The sequence below is a fragment of the Gallinula chloropus genome (genome assembly GCF_964237585.1).
Source record: "Gallinula chloropus genome assembly, chromosome: Z".
Taxonomy (NCBI): domain Eukaryota; kingdom Metazoa; phylum Chordata; class Aves; order Gruiformes; family Rallidae; genus Gallinula; species Gallinula chloropus.
In genome coordinates, this window is record NC_140089.1 from 12,137,695 (window position 1) to 12,154,586 (window position 16,892).

A 16,892-nucleotide genomic window follows, 5' to 3' on the forward strand; every position below is an offset into this window, starting at 1 on the left:
TTAAGGAGAACTTAATCTATATTTATATACCAAAATAAAATAAAACTTCTTATTATTTATACTGCTCTCCTTCAAGATTAAGTCCTAAACAAATGTAGAAAAGCAGGTGTTATTAATTTATCAAAAGAAAGCTCCAAATAAAACAAGAAAAACATCCTTTTTAAAAACCTTAATGCTGTCCATAATTACCAAAAGCTTTAAGGGTAGATTTATATTTCTAATTATTATAGTAATGAATAACTATCCCTATTTATCTTTACAGTGTCCTGAACTGGAAGGTAAGTTTGCCTCCCAGTGCTGCGTCAAATAGCCAGCACTAGGTCAATATGTTACTGGACACATGACATGGGAACTAACAGAAAAAAACCAGAAAATTATATTTATGGCACAGGTCCTGGCACGCTAGTCAGTGCTATCATGCTGCATACAATTGCTTGGATTACTGGTGTGTCACATGACACCTAATTATATCGTTTTCCAGTATTCCTCAGTGTCCAGTGCAACCTACATTTAACTCATCTGCTTTTTCAGTCACACAGTTTTAGTTTAGAGATTTTGTACTCATCATAAGTCATTTCAACTAATGCCAGCCTTTTCACTTCCAGCAATCCAGTTCCAAAATAACTTATTCTCACACCATTTTTTTCATTCATCTGGCTGTTTTTTTCATAGAAGAGATCTGTTATCCTTAATTCTCACTGCTTTATGCCACTGACCATAAATAGCAATCTTTTCAGTGGAAACACTTTGGGTCATAGCTCTGACAGACATAAATCTCCATGCTTCTACTGACTTAACTACTGAGATTTACATCTGCTCACAGTGTGTGTATACAAATTTCAGTGCTCCTTAAATACCATCCAAGAACACAGATCTGTATCCAGTTAAATTTGTGGCAACAGTTAATTGGTAAGGAGTCAAGTTGTAAACAAATATCTGCTTTACTTGAAGTAAAACAAGTTGTTTGAACTACCTATCATCTATCCTTAGCTGAGCTGACTATTCAAGTGACTTTTACGATATGAGGGAGAATGTTCACATAAAAAATATATACTTTACACAGCACATTGGCCATATAATATCAAATAAATGGCACACATCAATATTACATGCTAATATCCCTTAATTTTTTTTGGTTGGAAAAAGATTAAAATATGCCAAATGCATTAAATAGGACTCAGAAATATTTTTTCTAACATAGAGTATTTTTATTCCCCCCCGCCCCCCCCCAAAAAAAAAAAACCCTAATTTTCAGGGCCTATCTACTTCAGGTGACTGTCACAGATACTGGAATTGCAATCAACTCTCATCCACACCTGGAAAAAGCTAGGTTTTTTTTTTTCCCTTCAGACTGAGACACAGAAGAACCTGAATTCTTTGGATGTCAATGTAAATGTATCAGTTTAAGTAAACTGCTTAAGTAGCATAGAGTGAAGAAGTAATAATGAAATAGGTTGCTCTGTAATTAGAGAAGTGCAAAATAAAATACTGAGGTTAGCTTTTATATTTATATATCCATTTCCTATCAGATTATATACTTAAAAGGCATGAATAGATCTGGGGGGAAAAAAACGACCTAAAAGACAAACCACCATATTATCTAGGTAAATCTGAGAAGTAGAGCTATAAACAGTTAAAGAAATAGAGAAAGGCTGTTTAAATGCCAAGAACTAAGGAAGAAAAGGTTCTTTGCATGAGTAATGAGAAAATGGTTCATAAGACAGACACATAACTGTCACCAAAAATCAATGAAATTGAAACTGTAATTTCCATGGTGAGTCTTCTGCACTATGGGGAGAATCTTGTTTCCACTGAAGACTTGCTTCAGTGCCTCCAGTGCTGAAACTTAAAATGGTATAAATTCAATCTATTCAGTTTGCCTTTTCATTTTGAGCCTTTAACTTAAGCTGCATTTAAGTACCTCTATTTCCTTGGAAACACTGAGGTTTCCTAATGGCCTTCATGGCTGATCCAAAGCACTGAGAACTAGGTATGCTATGATGTTATTTTCTCATATGAAATTCTCCTGTTACATTTTAACTGGCATAATTGTCTTGTGGGAATGTTAGCCTGACGTGCTACTACAACACCTTTTCTGCATGACTATATTCGTTTATGCAAGAGGCATGTCTATGAATTCAGGCAGAAAGGAGAATGGCTACTCAGTACAGCCCCATTACTTTACAGCCACTTGTCAAGAGTCAAATACCGAAGTGGTGACTGCCAGTGGTAAAACTTGCTCAACAAAAAAATGGAAAAAAACAAAGGAGAACCAACAACTTAGAAGGCATCTGTCTTGGGGAAGTATTTTAAATTGGTGCTGAAAAAATCACACTTAGGTAATGTAAAACAAGTCCCCTGCTTTCGATATTATTATGAGCTTGTATTACTCCAAATACCATTTCACGGAAACTGGAATGAGCAGTTTGTCTCAAACAATCTGTCTTGCAAGATAATAAAACCTGCAGAGCCAAGATAACGTTTTGTGGACTGGTTCATGCCTCACAAGGGGCTTGATCCTGCAAGGGTCTGTGAGGCATTGGACTAGGGCCTCCATCCTCCAAAGGCTAAAAGGCCTGTAGACTCTTGACCTCAAAGCAGCTGCTCTGACAAACTGGACATTTGATAAACCACCTGGACACTGCTCTTGCAGGGGCAGCCCCTCAGTCAGTAGCCCCCCTGCTAAACAGGATTCTCCCCTTACCCAATAAGGAACAGTGACAGGTGAAGGGACACTCTGGAGGCAGAGCACCTACTTGTTAAAATCCAGTGTGAGGCCACTGAATGGGGACATTGCTCTATCAGCCCACTTGGGGGGGTCAGATGACCACTTGGGACCCCCATTCCCCACCGACTCATTTCCAGAACACTCTGCAACTCAACACTGAGTCTGCACAAGATATGCTTGGCCTCCTCTTGTGAGTGGAGCCAGGGAGCGTAAAAGATGTAGACATCAAGGTCAGTGAAGCAGGAGGGGGAGGAGGTGCCCCAGGTGCTGGAGAGAAAGATGCCCCTGCAGCCCATGGAGAAATCCATGGTGGAGTGGGTGTCCCCTCACAGCCCACGGTAAAGGCCAAGACCCCACCTGCAGCCTGTGGAGAGGCCCCACGCTGGAGCAGGTGGAGACATACAAAACCTGCGTTGGAGCAAGACCCTGCCAGCACTTGCAGCCTGTGAAGAGACAGAAACACAGAGTCAATCAAGGGAGAGATTCACACTGGGGCAGGTTTGCTGGGGCAGGGGGGAGCAGGGAGAGGCTGTGACCCCAGGGAGGACCAGGCTGGAGTCGTCTGGGCTTGAGAGACTGAGAGACATTCTGTGATTTATGACTGCACCCATAGTAGTGACCCATGCTGGGGCAGCTGGTGGAGAGCTGAGGCCCAGTGGGAAAAGACTCACATTGTAGAAGTTCATGAAGGACTGACTCCTGTGGGTGGGACCCCACAGTGCAGCAGGGGAAGGGTGTGAGGAATGCCCCTCTGCCCCTAGCTAAGAAGGAAAACACCTTGTGAGGAACTAATTGAAACCCTCATTCCCCCATTCCCTGCCCCTTTCCGTGCTACAATTATGGGGTGGGGGGAAGAAGGGAGCGAAATCCTGACTAAAGTGAAGTCTGCTAAGAAGGGAGGGGTGGAGGGAAGGTGCTTTAAGATCTGGTCACACTTCTCATTACCCGACTCTGGTGTCACTGGGTGTGCAGGGCAGTGTCAGAAATTAGAGAGTTTCTTTCCTTTATTCTGTGTTGAATCTGTTCTGCCCATGACACTGAATGGGGAATGATCTCTCCCTGTCCTTATCTTGACTCCTAAGCCTCTCAATATATATTTTCTCCCCTGTCCAGTTGAAAAAGGGAGTGATAGAGTGACTTTGGTGGGTGTCTGGCCTCAACCCAGGGCTAAACCACCACAGGTGCAAACCCAGCTTAACACCTAAATTGTACCATGAAATAGAAGAAAAGTTGGAAAACTTAGAGAGTCTTAAATTCAGATATGTCTCCAATCCTACCTCTGCAGCCCATTTCTGCTCTTCACAGTTGTCATTGATATTCACATTTTTCAGGTATTCTTTAGCACCTATCATAAATGATACTGACTTACATGACTTATAATGACTTCAGAAAAAAGGTGAAGCATGATGGCTGAAACACTGAAAGTCTCCCCTGAGTCTGCCATCCTACATAATTTGCCATTTTTTTCTTCAGTTTGTATTATTTCAAAATCTGATTATGGCTTCAATTTGTGTTTTCTGTCTTCACTCCCTCAGCTGGAATCATTCATTTTACTCCATGTGCAACTGGAACCGTATTTCCCCACATGTACCTTTGACTTCCTGACCATTTAAAAAAAAAAACAAAAAATACACATGATAATGAAAATTTAAGCAGCTTTCATGATCAAGAGGATACTTAACCAAAATATTTGGGTTGCTGCAGCTAAAGGCAATCTTCACAAATGCAACTGCAGTATCATTGCCTGTCACTGGAAACGAAATCAATTTTCAAGTTTGCTTAAATAAAACAGTAAATTAAAACCAAATGTAACTCCAGATGCATCTTCTATAGCCCCTATCTCCAGGCCCATCTTAGTTTCAAGCCTCCCACCCTCCATTTGCTCTTTTATGGGATCTGATACTCTAGCTTCTTACACAAAGAGCTGCTTCTGCCTCAGGAGCCCTCCAGAGCCACCAGTCAGCTTCCTGAAGAAACACCCAAGTTTCTTGCTGAATTTACTCTCCTCTAGTTTTTATTAAGCCTTCCAATCCCCAAGGCTCCATTTTCTTCCAGCAAGTTAATCTACCCCATCAAAAATTACACTGGGAAACAAATCTACCCAAGCTTTGTTCCCCTTAGCACAGTCTGTCTTTTAACTGCGCGCCCCAGGCTCCAGTTCTGAATTCAAGTTCTTCAAGATGTTTTTTACAGACATTTAGAAGACTGAAATAGAAAGCAAATAATTCAACAGCCTCTGTTTTTTTGGGGGTTTGGTTTTGGTTTTGTTTTTTAATGCTGCCATTTCAGGGTGAAGACCGTTTGTAAATAAACTAACTGGAGCTTGACACATCAGTCAAACCAGCTAGGGAAGAACTGTGTTACTTCACTGACATGTAGCTGCCATGGATCAGCAGAAAGCTACATAAACAGTTACACTAAGTGTGAAGCACATGACACTGAGATAAATTCACTCTCATGAAATGAGTCCAAACAAGCACAAGCCTACATCAGAATCATTTCCATCTACAAAAATTGTGTCTGTTTGGGGCTTGCCATCCTAACAGCCATGAGGTTCACTTCTTTGTGTACATGCAATTCAGCATTTTTATGATGGAACAGAATAGGTCAGCTTCTTCAGATAGTTTGAAATGTATGCAAAGCCAAAAGTGGCTAGACCATGGTACTGCTGCATGCCTAAAAAACTCAGGATACTCATCTGAGTGACAAAAGCACATGGGAAACAGTTGCTTCAAGTGAGGAAATTTTAAATTGTGTATCTCATAGATCTTCTGACAGGGAAGCGTATTAATCATTAGAACAACTACCTACGTGGGATGATCATGCAGAATATCCCATTGCCTCATCTTTTATAAAACAAGTGCAGGTATTTTTCTGTAACATATGTTCCAGTTCCGGTAAAGGTCACTGGACTCGACACAGGACTCACTTGGTGAAGTTCTGAACTTTATTTTACATGGGAAGGCAGACGTGCTAATTGCAGGAATGACTCCTTCTGGCCCTAAAATCTATGAATCTATTAAGCTCGTGGAATAATGCCAGTTCATATCCAGCTCCTAATGTGAATTTGAAGAAGACAGTCCTATAGCAGTGCTGCTCTTCATTAACTGTATCAGTCTCTGCAGTATGTTCATCATTCAGTAGTTAACAAACTCAGCCACACAGGTTACTGCATAGGGAGTTTACTCAACATTTTTTAAAAGGGCTGGGTCAGAAAACAGTATGTGCTATTTTAAAACCAGATGTGGAAACATTAAAAAGAACGTAGCACCTGACAGAAGGGGCAAGAACTTTTTAAGCAGATGTGAGGAAGAAAACAGTATTTTCTTGTTCCTTTTTAAAAGGCTACCCACGGTGACAGATGAGCACTTTACAGGTTGGGGAAACCCCTGAAAAAGTTCTCCATACTCTGAGGTACAGAGGAGATCAGAAATGTCACTTCAAGGTGTGTGAGCAGCACATGGTAAAATGTTTAGCACAGCAAGGAAGATGTTCTCCTTGACACTTACGCCACCCATACCCGAGGCTGCTGTTTTAAAGAAAGCAGAGTGCATAAGGGTGATATTTGAATAAACTTTAATTTCTCCAGATTCTGTCCAATTCCAATACAACACAAATTCATGAGTTCCTGCAATAAAATAGTATGTAACTGCAGTGGAGTTTTTAACCTGTATTTGCTGAATAAAAAGCACTAGCACTACAAATAAAAATAGTATTCAGAGATGTATTGCTACAGGAGGTACTTTGTTTTTGTGACACCTGATGGTACCTTTAACACCTCCCATGTCCATGAAGTGTACATAAACAATTGTAAAGTAGATTCATGGTATGATTTCAGCCAGCTTTAAACGACACATTGGAGCATCATTAAATGCAAGTAACTCTTATAACATGTACTCTTAAGATGTAAAATAAAATAAAAACTAGCCTCTGTATGGTGCAAAGTAATTATATTGCAACCTTCTTTTGCTTAAAGTCACTGCTACACCTGACATTCTCAAAACTGCTTTGACCCTCCTATGCTCCTAGCAAGATTTCCCTCTCACCCCTTCATTCTTAATGACTTCATCAGAAGTACTGCTCGGCTGCCACTTTGTTTATACATGAGACACACAATTATCTTTTTCCTAATAGCTACTGAGCCTTTATTAAGCCACTAACTGAGCTGAATAGCCTTTAAGGCAGTTCAAGTGATCCTGACCTCTGTAAACACTCTGAAACAAACACAATATTTAAAATCAATTTCATTCCTCCTCTTTTGCAGCCATATGACAACTCAGCATATAAAACCCTGCCCTGTGTATATACTGCACTCACTTCATGACAATAAAGGAAACACAAGAGTTGCTGCTTCTCCAAGATGCTGGATGATCTTGTCTTTTAACTGTGAAAATCTTTGAAAGACTCAGAGTAAACATCTTCCCAAAGTAATTTTATATATGCTGACAAAAACCATCAGTTGAATGAGTATATTTTGACTTAACTATTGCAAAGGTCATAAATGAGGATTTTAATGATGTGAAGTATAACATTTGAGCTTACAGGTATCAAAAGGTGCCTTTAATTGATGTAGTACTTATGAATTATCTAGCATCACTTACTGGAAATGCTTTCATTTATAGGCTGATATAAAATCCACTGCCTAATGAGGTTGAAACAGCTAGTCTGTCTGCTAGTCTGTGGTTGACCCTCCTCTGCAGATACAGCTGTAGGGTTTGGAGTCTGTTATTACACCTCTTCTGATGGAAAATCAGATCTAAACTCTGGTCCTATCTTCATACACACTGGCTTGAATCTGAGTGGTGCCGATGTTGACTAGAAAAACAGCTAATAGCAAGGTAATGTACCAAGAAGACAGTCTTTCCCAATCCAAGATATTAAAACATTGTCACATCCCAAAACACTGGGAAGACAGGAGTGAAGGACACTTAACTCAGGCCACCAATTTCAGTTCTTCTAAGTCACAGGTAACCATGCAGAAGGTCTCACAGGACATATTCTACAGACCAGGCTCTATCAACAACTGATAGCAAATTTAAGATTGTGGAGGGTTCACCTTGATTTAAGGCCAAGCTCCCATCCAGTACCACAAGACAATCTTCAGCAAGATGGGGAAGAAAGAGGATGAGAAAGCCTGTTGTTCAAATAAGGGCAGGGAGAGTGCTTTCCACTTGCTGTCGCGGGCAAGTCAAACCCAACTTAAACTCTACTTGGTGAAAACCAATTTAATTCACTGACAGTGAGAACAGATCTGGGTTGTAAGAAACAAAGACAAACGCCAGACTAGCACCTTTCCCTCTCTAGGGCCTCCCTGAGTCCCATCTTCCCCCCTACACCCACAGCACTGCAGGGGACAGGCTATGCTCACCACTTAGCACTTTCTACAGCTGTTTCTTCCCTCTCATGCCATCTCCTGCCTCAGCATGGTCTCTCCACAGGCAGTAGGGCAGATCTGCTCCAGCTATGAGCACTGTTCATCAGCACCTGACCCTCCGTGATCTTCTCCCACCTGTCCCTCACCCTTTTCTTTGCTTGTCCAGCAGTTTTGCCCTTCCACATGTTTTGACAGCCACACCCATGGTTGGGCTGTTCTTGGAGCAGCAGGAGCCAGGTGGACCTGGTGGGAGCTGGGAGTCACTGGCCCAGAGAAGCCTCTGGCCTCCCCCCGGAGCTCCTCACAGCCACCTCACACGGACACCAGCACCATGGAGAAAAGTCAGAAACCACTGGGTTTGAGGTGAGGGTGGAGGTAAAGGGCAGCTTCTCACAGCTCTGCATTTATAGGGGATATATAAAAAGAGTGAATTCAGCAGCCAGCCTAGGAGCTATCCCCCCTGCAGCTGCCACTGCTACCTCCCCAGAGACTGGCTCTACAAACAGCAGTACAGGCCATGTGAGCAGTCTGTACCCAGGTCAGCCAGAAGCTGTAAGACATTGTAGCAGGATCACAAACACACACAAACATTTTCAAAAGGGTCTTTGGCATATTGAAGCCAGTCCTCTGTGAAACCCCACCTTCCCTAAAAGTATCGCTTCAGAAAATTAGTCAGAGATTCGTATGGATTCGAGTGTGTGTGTGCAGCAAGCCCAGGGGCAGGAGCCTCGTGATCCCATCGGATTTTGGAGAGAAGTGGGGTCACATCTGAGGCGTCCCTACGAACTCAAATGTAATGAAAAGGAAAAAAAAAAAAAAAGAAAAAAGAGAAGAGTAAAACCAAAGAAAAAGTGATGCAAATGAAAAATAATTTCTCACTACCCACCAACTAATACTCAGCCTGTCCCCAAAAGTGATCGCAGCTACCTGGTCAACTGACCCAGCTCTATACATAGACAATGATATCATATGGTATGCAATAGCCCTTTTTTCAGTGTGTATCATCTGTCCTGGCTGTGTCCTCTCCCAGCTTCTTATGTACCCCCAGCGTACTTGCTGGCAGGCTATAAGAAGCTGAAAAGTCCTCGACTGAAGGTAAGCACTACTCAGCAACAACTAAAACACCAATATGCTATCAATATTAGTCTATCCATGGCATATCACTATACCAGGTGGTAAGAAGAAAATTTAGTCTATCCCAGCCAAAACATGTACACTTTCAGGAGCCTAATGAAAATTCAGCAATTAGAATTATTATTAACAACAACAGAGACAACAACAAAAACCCAACCCAACCCTACCCTACCCAAACAAAATACACCCTTCCCTTTTACATACATGAGATAATGTCAAACATACAAAACATCCACAAGGAGTGGAAAGAACTACCTCAAATAAGTTGTCTGACAAGTATTCTTCAGGGGACAGGGACCTTATCCATGTGTTGAAGACCTCAATCTTACCTCTGTAGCTATACACCTGACACTTTGCCCAACTCCTATAGGCATCCATGGTACAGCCAAATCTCCTCTTTTCTCATACTACTGAGTGGCCAGCATCCTCCTTAATCATTTCCCCCTCATTATGGGGACTGACAGCCTTTCTGTGCTGTGAGGTAAGACATCATCAGAACCATGTCCAGCAGAGCTGAACCCAGCTTCCAGGGCAGAGCAGTCCAGAAGTCTTTACTGTAAGAATGAAAACCAATCCAATGAATCACGCCACCCTGCAATGAGACCTAAAGTGTGGCATTTTGGGAAACATCACCACTTCTGTTGGGGCTGAAGAAATTACCCATGCCTATAGTCATCCAGTTGTTTTCTGAGCACTCCTTCAGTGAGGCCTGTGATGGCTTGGTGACTCCTATAGCAGTATCCCAGTTTGTGAAAGGAGCAGAGGAAATGTGCCAGAGACTCAGGGTGCTACTATCAATTACTCTGTGCTCTCCACAGGAATTCCTTTTATACTGAGCAAATCTGAGCCATAATTTAGACCCCAGCTCAAAAATTAAGCCTACAGTCTAAAAATTCTTCTGGCATTCCAGGAAAAATAATGGATACAAGAACCCAGTAGGTTTTTCTTTGCAGAATGGATGAAATACAGAGAGCTAAAGCAGTAAATGGCACCTTCTAGCTGGCTGAGGGCCTGCAGAGTGACAGTATGCAATCCATAAAAGGTACTGACAAACTGCAAAACAAGTGCTTAGTATTAAATCCATTCAGACACATGTCACTTTAAATTCAGCTATCAATTCTAGAGCAAGCAATAGTCTCAATAAACTTTGGAGGTGAAAAGATTTTGCCATTTGGGGAGCAGTCCTCCAGCAGTTACTGGCTGCTTGGAAAGGAACAGGAAAGAGATAGGAACAAAAATGCATAAAGGGAATATCCAGGAATCCTTGAATTGAGGACAATAAAAATTGGTTTGGTTTGATTTTTTGGTGTTGGGTGTTGTTTTTTTTTTTTTTTTTTTTGTTCCTTTGGTTTGGTTTAGTTTGGGTTTTTTGGCACCATAATGCAAGAGAAGAAAAATAATGAATGACTGAGGATTTAAGACAGGGGAATAACTTAGACTGTATGGTTTAGATTGACTATATCACAATGGTTGGGGGTGGAAATCAGGTATTCAGACGAATTCACAGTCCAAAAATGGCTTAATTTAGAGTGAGTGAAAGAGAATGAATTAAATGGCCAAGAACAGACACATTTCTCTATGATTTAAAGCATTCCAGCTTCCTTCAGCCTATTTCTAGCATACTCTGTCCAAGGAAAATGTCTTATGTCACCAATTGCATGGGCAGCAACAAGAGCATTCCCTTGTCTCCCCTGATCCTCCAATCCCCAGCCACTGGCAAATAGTGCATTGTGTTTTGTGCAACATTTGAGATGTTCTCATTTTCGGTCTCCTATGAATATAGAAAACTCCCTTAAAATTAGTGTGCAGATACATGTTCATTTCATGTAACAATATCTGAGTATTTTAAGTGCCACAAAGCTCATTTGAATTGTGAAAATGAGAATTTTCAAGTTACAGACTATGCTGTAGACATTAATTTTTTTTTCTAAGAAGTCTACTTTTCAGAAAGAAAGTTTCCAGACACTTTTTCTTATTTCATTTTTTTAACGAAAACACTTAGCAACCATCTTTTTGCTCTTAATTTTGCTGCATCTTGTCTATGTTCTCTTCTCACCCTATTTTCCCATCAAGAAATCTTGGCCATTCCTGTGCTTGGGTTATTTCTGAAACTGGAGGAATCTTTTGTTAGCAAATGCCACTTCATTTTTTTCTCTTCTTCACCTGTTTTTCCCCCTTTCCTTGCTCATCCATGCTACATTCTCTCTTGCTCCCTCCTACGTGGGCTGTCAGAGCTATTTCACACTGTTGCTGTTCACTACAGGAACACCAACTATGTCTCCTGCAGCAGCAAACTAAGGCATGTTGCTTTTACAGAGATAGGTAATGAACCTGGCTTTCAAAGAGATGTAGCTGTCCCTCCTCTGATCTACAGAGGGTTTTCAGGGGTAGAAAAAGTTGGTCATCTGAGAACCTGTATTGTAAAATGATTTAGTAAGCACAGTAATGCAGCAAGGGGAAAGGAAATTAAAACTAAAGCTGTCTGACTATTCAATTATTAATCCTATTCATAAAGAATTCAGACTCTGCCTTGTTTAGCAAATAGTGTGTGAATTTGTCCATTCCTCACCTACGCAATGTGTTTGTTATTTCAACAGTCTGAAAAATATTTGGCCCAGGTGTCTATGAGGGTGTTTCAGAAATGAGTCCCATTGTCTGAATAAATTCTTTTGGGGGTGCCATGTCATCTCAGGACATGCCCAGGATAGTGTTCCAGGTGGTAGCATAGGACACTGGATACGTTTCCAGCCATCCAGTGGTTCCTTCCACTACTGTAAGCACATAGCACTTGCCTTGGAGGGTTTGTGTGAGTGTGATGTAATGGGGAGTAGGATGTTGTTTTCGGGTTGCTAGACCTTCCAGGACAGTTCCTCCACAGCTGAGTGAGGGAGGAACAAAAACTTCCTTCATATTGTTGGAGTCAGGCAGCCACTTCATCTGCCGTCAGTGCCTCATTGCTGTTCCGGTCCGTTACCGCCATTGAGTTGGTGTACAATGATGTACAAACTTAGGCCACATGGCTTGGGTACGCTGGACTTCTTCAGGATTATTGAGTAACTGTGCATTTTCCAGATTATAATAAAGAGATACTTCTCTCAGGTAGCAGATACCACTCCGTGGTTGTGCACTTGCTGGCCAACATGCAACATGTTCACTGAAGGGATACCTTTCCTTCATGTTTGATAGAAGTCACCTCCAGAGGCTGAGGACTTGTGACTTCTTCTTAATTGTCTTGTCAGTGCCCCTTCCTTAGACAAAAGACAAGTGACAAGGGACAAGACAATTCCCAGCTGCTTTGCCTCCCTGCCTTCTAATTCCAATCTACTGATCCTGCTGTCCCAGTATCGGAGCAGCCAGGTAATGAGGTGTTTGCTTGGAAAGCTACTGAAAATCTTTTCTCCTATCTCACATCTCACTCAGATACAGGGATCAGGTGATGTCCTCTGGTTCTCACTCTTCCTCCTGTTCTTGTGGTGGTCCCAGTTCATCATCATCCCTCACTAAGCAGACTGATTGTGGTTTTTTTCTTCTGTCTAGGGGCCACTGATACTGGTATAGCTTGTTTTTTTGTCTCAGCTGCACTGCCCATCACAGGGGTTTGAGTAGCCACAGTATCTGTTGCAGGGGGTTGGGTAGCCACGCTGCCAGTTTTGAGTATTGCAGTAGCTGCAGTGCAAGCCTGTTTTCCATCCCTTCCCCCTGACAGGGCTGGCTGTTGTCAAGCAGTGTCTGCTAAATAGCAGCCAGGACCCAGCACAGGGCAGTGAGTGGTGCTCCCTTGGAATAGCCACAAAATTTTTCTTTCAAATATTCTGTCACAGTGTCAGGGTCATGTAGATCTTTGGGAGTGAAGTTCCAAACAATTGAGGGTGAGAAGGTCTCTAGATACCTGCCCATACTGTCCCATATGACATGCCACTCCTGTCTTTTCAGCCTCAGGGAAAATCTCTGGGTTTTATTCTTAAAACAATATTTTGTTATCTATCTTTGTAATCTTCAAGCATGGAGAAGTCACTCCAGTGCTGTGAATACCAAGCAGGTATCTTATGATTTTAGTCAAGACTTTAAGAAAAACTTTCTAACTGGAAGGAAAGAAGAGCAGTGGAAGAATCTACCAAAAGACACAGACGAACTCTTACAGTGAGAACTGCATCAAGTGAAAAGTTTAAAGGGCATATTTTTCAAATATCTTCTAGAAATGACAGCTCCACAGTCGATTCATCCTGGAGGCAGCAGACCAGGCTAATAACTTTTTGAAAGACTCTCAGCCTTAGCTTTTCCATTTCTTTAATAGTTTGGCTTGTAGAAAAAGAGACATTGTTTGGGTTTTAGTTGTTTTGTGGGTTATTTTTCTCTTGAACTTGCTGGATAATTAGCTTTTGTTCTGGAACATGAGAGGCATCTTGTCTCATGGCTTTGCTCTTCTTGTTAATGATGTTTATCTAATCATTAGTTGGAAAAGTAGAAGCTGACAATGTACTCAGAGACCAATTGACACAGAAGTCCTCGACATGACTGGGAAAATAAACACAGGCTGGTCATAGCTTGTAAATCAGCCCCTTGCTGCTGCGCTGCAGCAGCAATCAAGGGAAATAATTACAGTTTGTGAAACAACAGCTACTTTGCTATTCCTTCTGTCAGGAAGCTGGAAGTCTATTTTATAAGCCTGTTATTAGAACTCCTAGGTCAGCTTATCTCAGTGCAGACTGAGCCCTCATTCTCTTGCAGCTCCCAGCACATATGCGGAGCCTCATCTCTGGTGGGATGGATGCTCTGAAAAGCTGTCTTAAAGCTGTAAAGAAACTCTTGTCACTATATAACATATTGTTTCCCTCAGCCCCAGAGAATGTCTCACATCAAGGCTTTGGTGATTGTGCCCATTAAAACCAATACTGTATATGTATCTGTTTAGACTATTTTCCTTTTCTCATTCACTCTTCCTGGCTTGTTTTCCTGTCTTTTAAAAAACAAACTAAAAAACCTGATAGTAAACAAGACATTCTAGTGCTATGATACTCATATGATACCAGATCAAGATAAAGACTATGAGTAAAACTGAAAAGTAAGTTCTCAGCCATCTAATTTATTAAAAAGCAAAATGTGAACATGCTTTATAGAAAACTATAGTAATAAAAATCCTTCTGGATTATATTATCTCAAAGATTATTTTCACCAACGTTATCTCGATAAATTCTGTCATAAGATTATATCCAGAAGTCAAGTTCACCTGCTTCATGCATCACAGCTCATTTAATGATACACAAGGAAACTCTATACTGTCAGAACAGTGCAGAACAATGGAGGAGAAAGTGGCTTCACACAATCTGCCTCTGGACATCAAAATTGGGAAGATAGGTAGATGGGCATCTGAATCATGTAGTGATGCAAAACAGGGCTCCTCCCTGCTAATCAAAGGAAACTCATAGTCCTGGAACTGCCCCACTACCTGCTCAGACACTGAGCACCAAAGCAATCTCAGGGAAGTTCTGAACTCTGGGGAATGAAAAATAAAAGAAACACTGTCCTCTCCGCTTCCTGCAAGCATTAGGATCATTAAAAATTAAACAAATTAAAAAATCACCCAAACACTTGCTGCCCTTACCTAAAACAGCATTAAAGTAACCAAAAACTTGCAGGAAGGTGGAAATTATTTTCTGACTGCAGGCCACAATTATTCCCTACTATTTTTTAATCCTGGTTTGCAACCCTTTCTTCAACTGGTGAAAGCTTATTTTACCAGTACTACTACTGCATTCTTTCTCCTGCTGGGTGTGAGGGAGCTGCTGTAGCTCCCCACTGTGGAAATGCAAAGTGGAAAGGGTCTCTCTGGTGGGACTCCCAACGGCCTGGACAACCTGAGCTTCATATTGTCCTTCTATTCAGCAGCAAAAGTACAGAATCCATAACTTCAAATACATAAAGGGAAAAAAAAAGCATAGGGAAATAAATTTATTTTAAACAATGCATTCTAACTTCCATAATTTTGTGCATACTATTCACAGGACTTTTGCTTTAATCCTATCAGACTGCATTCTGTGTAAGCTATATGTATGTTTACCCCGCAGCTATGTCAGAATTGTTTCTTGTTAACGAACACAGTACAAAGTTCTCATGCCTCAAATATCATGACATATAAAAATAAGTTAGGTAATTGTGGCATCAATTGTGTGCTTTATGCAGTTTTAAGATTGTTTCAGTTCCTCCTAATCCAAATTAATTTCTAAACCTTGTAAAACCAGAATCATCCCTGAGGTAAATCTTAACACAGTGATGTTTCTAAGTAAACAGTATATTTTCCCTTCCTTTTTTTCTGTTTTATACAATGAGGGAGCCCATGTAGAAATTAGGTGTTTTTTACAACAGGCACCAGAACACTGAATTGATAAAGTTGAGACTAAGTCAGTCTTATTCAGTAAAAATGCAGCATATTTGGATAATTCATCTCACAGTTAGTAGGATCTGAAAAAAATAATAAAATATATTCCCAAGGGTCCTTTAAGAAGATGCAGAATTAAATCTGTATAAAAGGCAGGCATCAGAAATCAGTAAAGATTTCATGTCACATGGCCATATTTTGTGAAACTTCTGGCAATCTAAAACAACGTGGAGTGCTGTCAGGTGCCACGAGCCCTCACTTCTGGTGATCTAGCCGTCTTAAAAAGTTATTTTCTCAGTCCTGTGCTGAAATCATCAATAGAAACAGAGCAAAACCCTGCCCTGCAAAAGGGATACGGATCACACGAGGCATACCAGATGTCAGCATCTCCCAATAAAGCTGGCTGAAGGCTATTAATAAGAGCAATTCCTGCCCAACAGGAAGAACATAAACTTCTAGTATCTTCTTTACCCTGGGAAATAGGCTCCTGATGACGAAGAGCAAAAGCAATTATACCTTCAAGCAGCTCCTGTTATCTCTGATGTGATGAAAGCTCCCTTATTTTTTCCAAAGAAGGTGTTAGTAGCCAAGACCTAGAGAGAGGAAAGTTAAAATTTTCCTTTAGAAAATGCCCAAAAAAGAAACATTGCATTCTTCTCTTCCGCCATATAATGATGAGAAATACTGTCTGTTTACTTTAATTCATTTAAAGTGCAAACTCAATCATCTGAACTTCTCAGGGTGTAAGAGACTCAAACAAGAGCAATTTGCTTTTTTTATTTTTCTTCTTTTGTAAGCTCTTTATCTGGTTTTGTGAATTAACTTGTCATTTATGAACATACTTTATGCAGAGGACCACAGATGGAGGAGCATGTTCAGCTATGTGGATCTATTAAATTTTAAAATAAAATGTTCTTCATTTTCATGGCTTCTCTAACATGTTTAGTTCAAGCTAAAAGAAATTACACTATGACTACTATTCGACCTTCCAATTGCTTTATTAAAATCTGGATTAATAATGAGATCATGAATGATAGTCTGCCAAAAATATAGTATCTTTTCTGTCAGTCTTTAAAGGGAAAGACAACATAAGGCCTCTCCAGAACAAAAATTACAGGAGAGAGGAAAAAATTTATAGTCAGTATTACTGAAAAACTCAAAATTACCCAGCCAGCATTTCAGCTAAGAATACTTGCATTGGCTTATGAAACTGGAAAGAACATATTTAAAATACAAAATTAAGAAGATTTGCATGCTTTCTGCAGTCAAATAATTTTTTG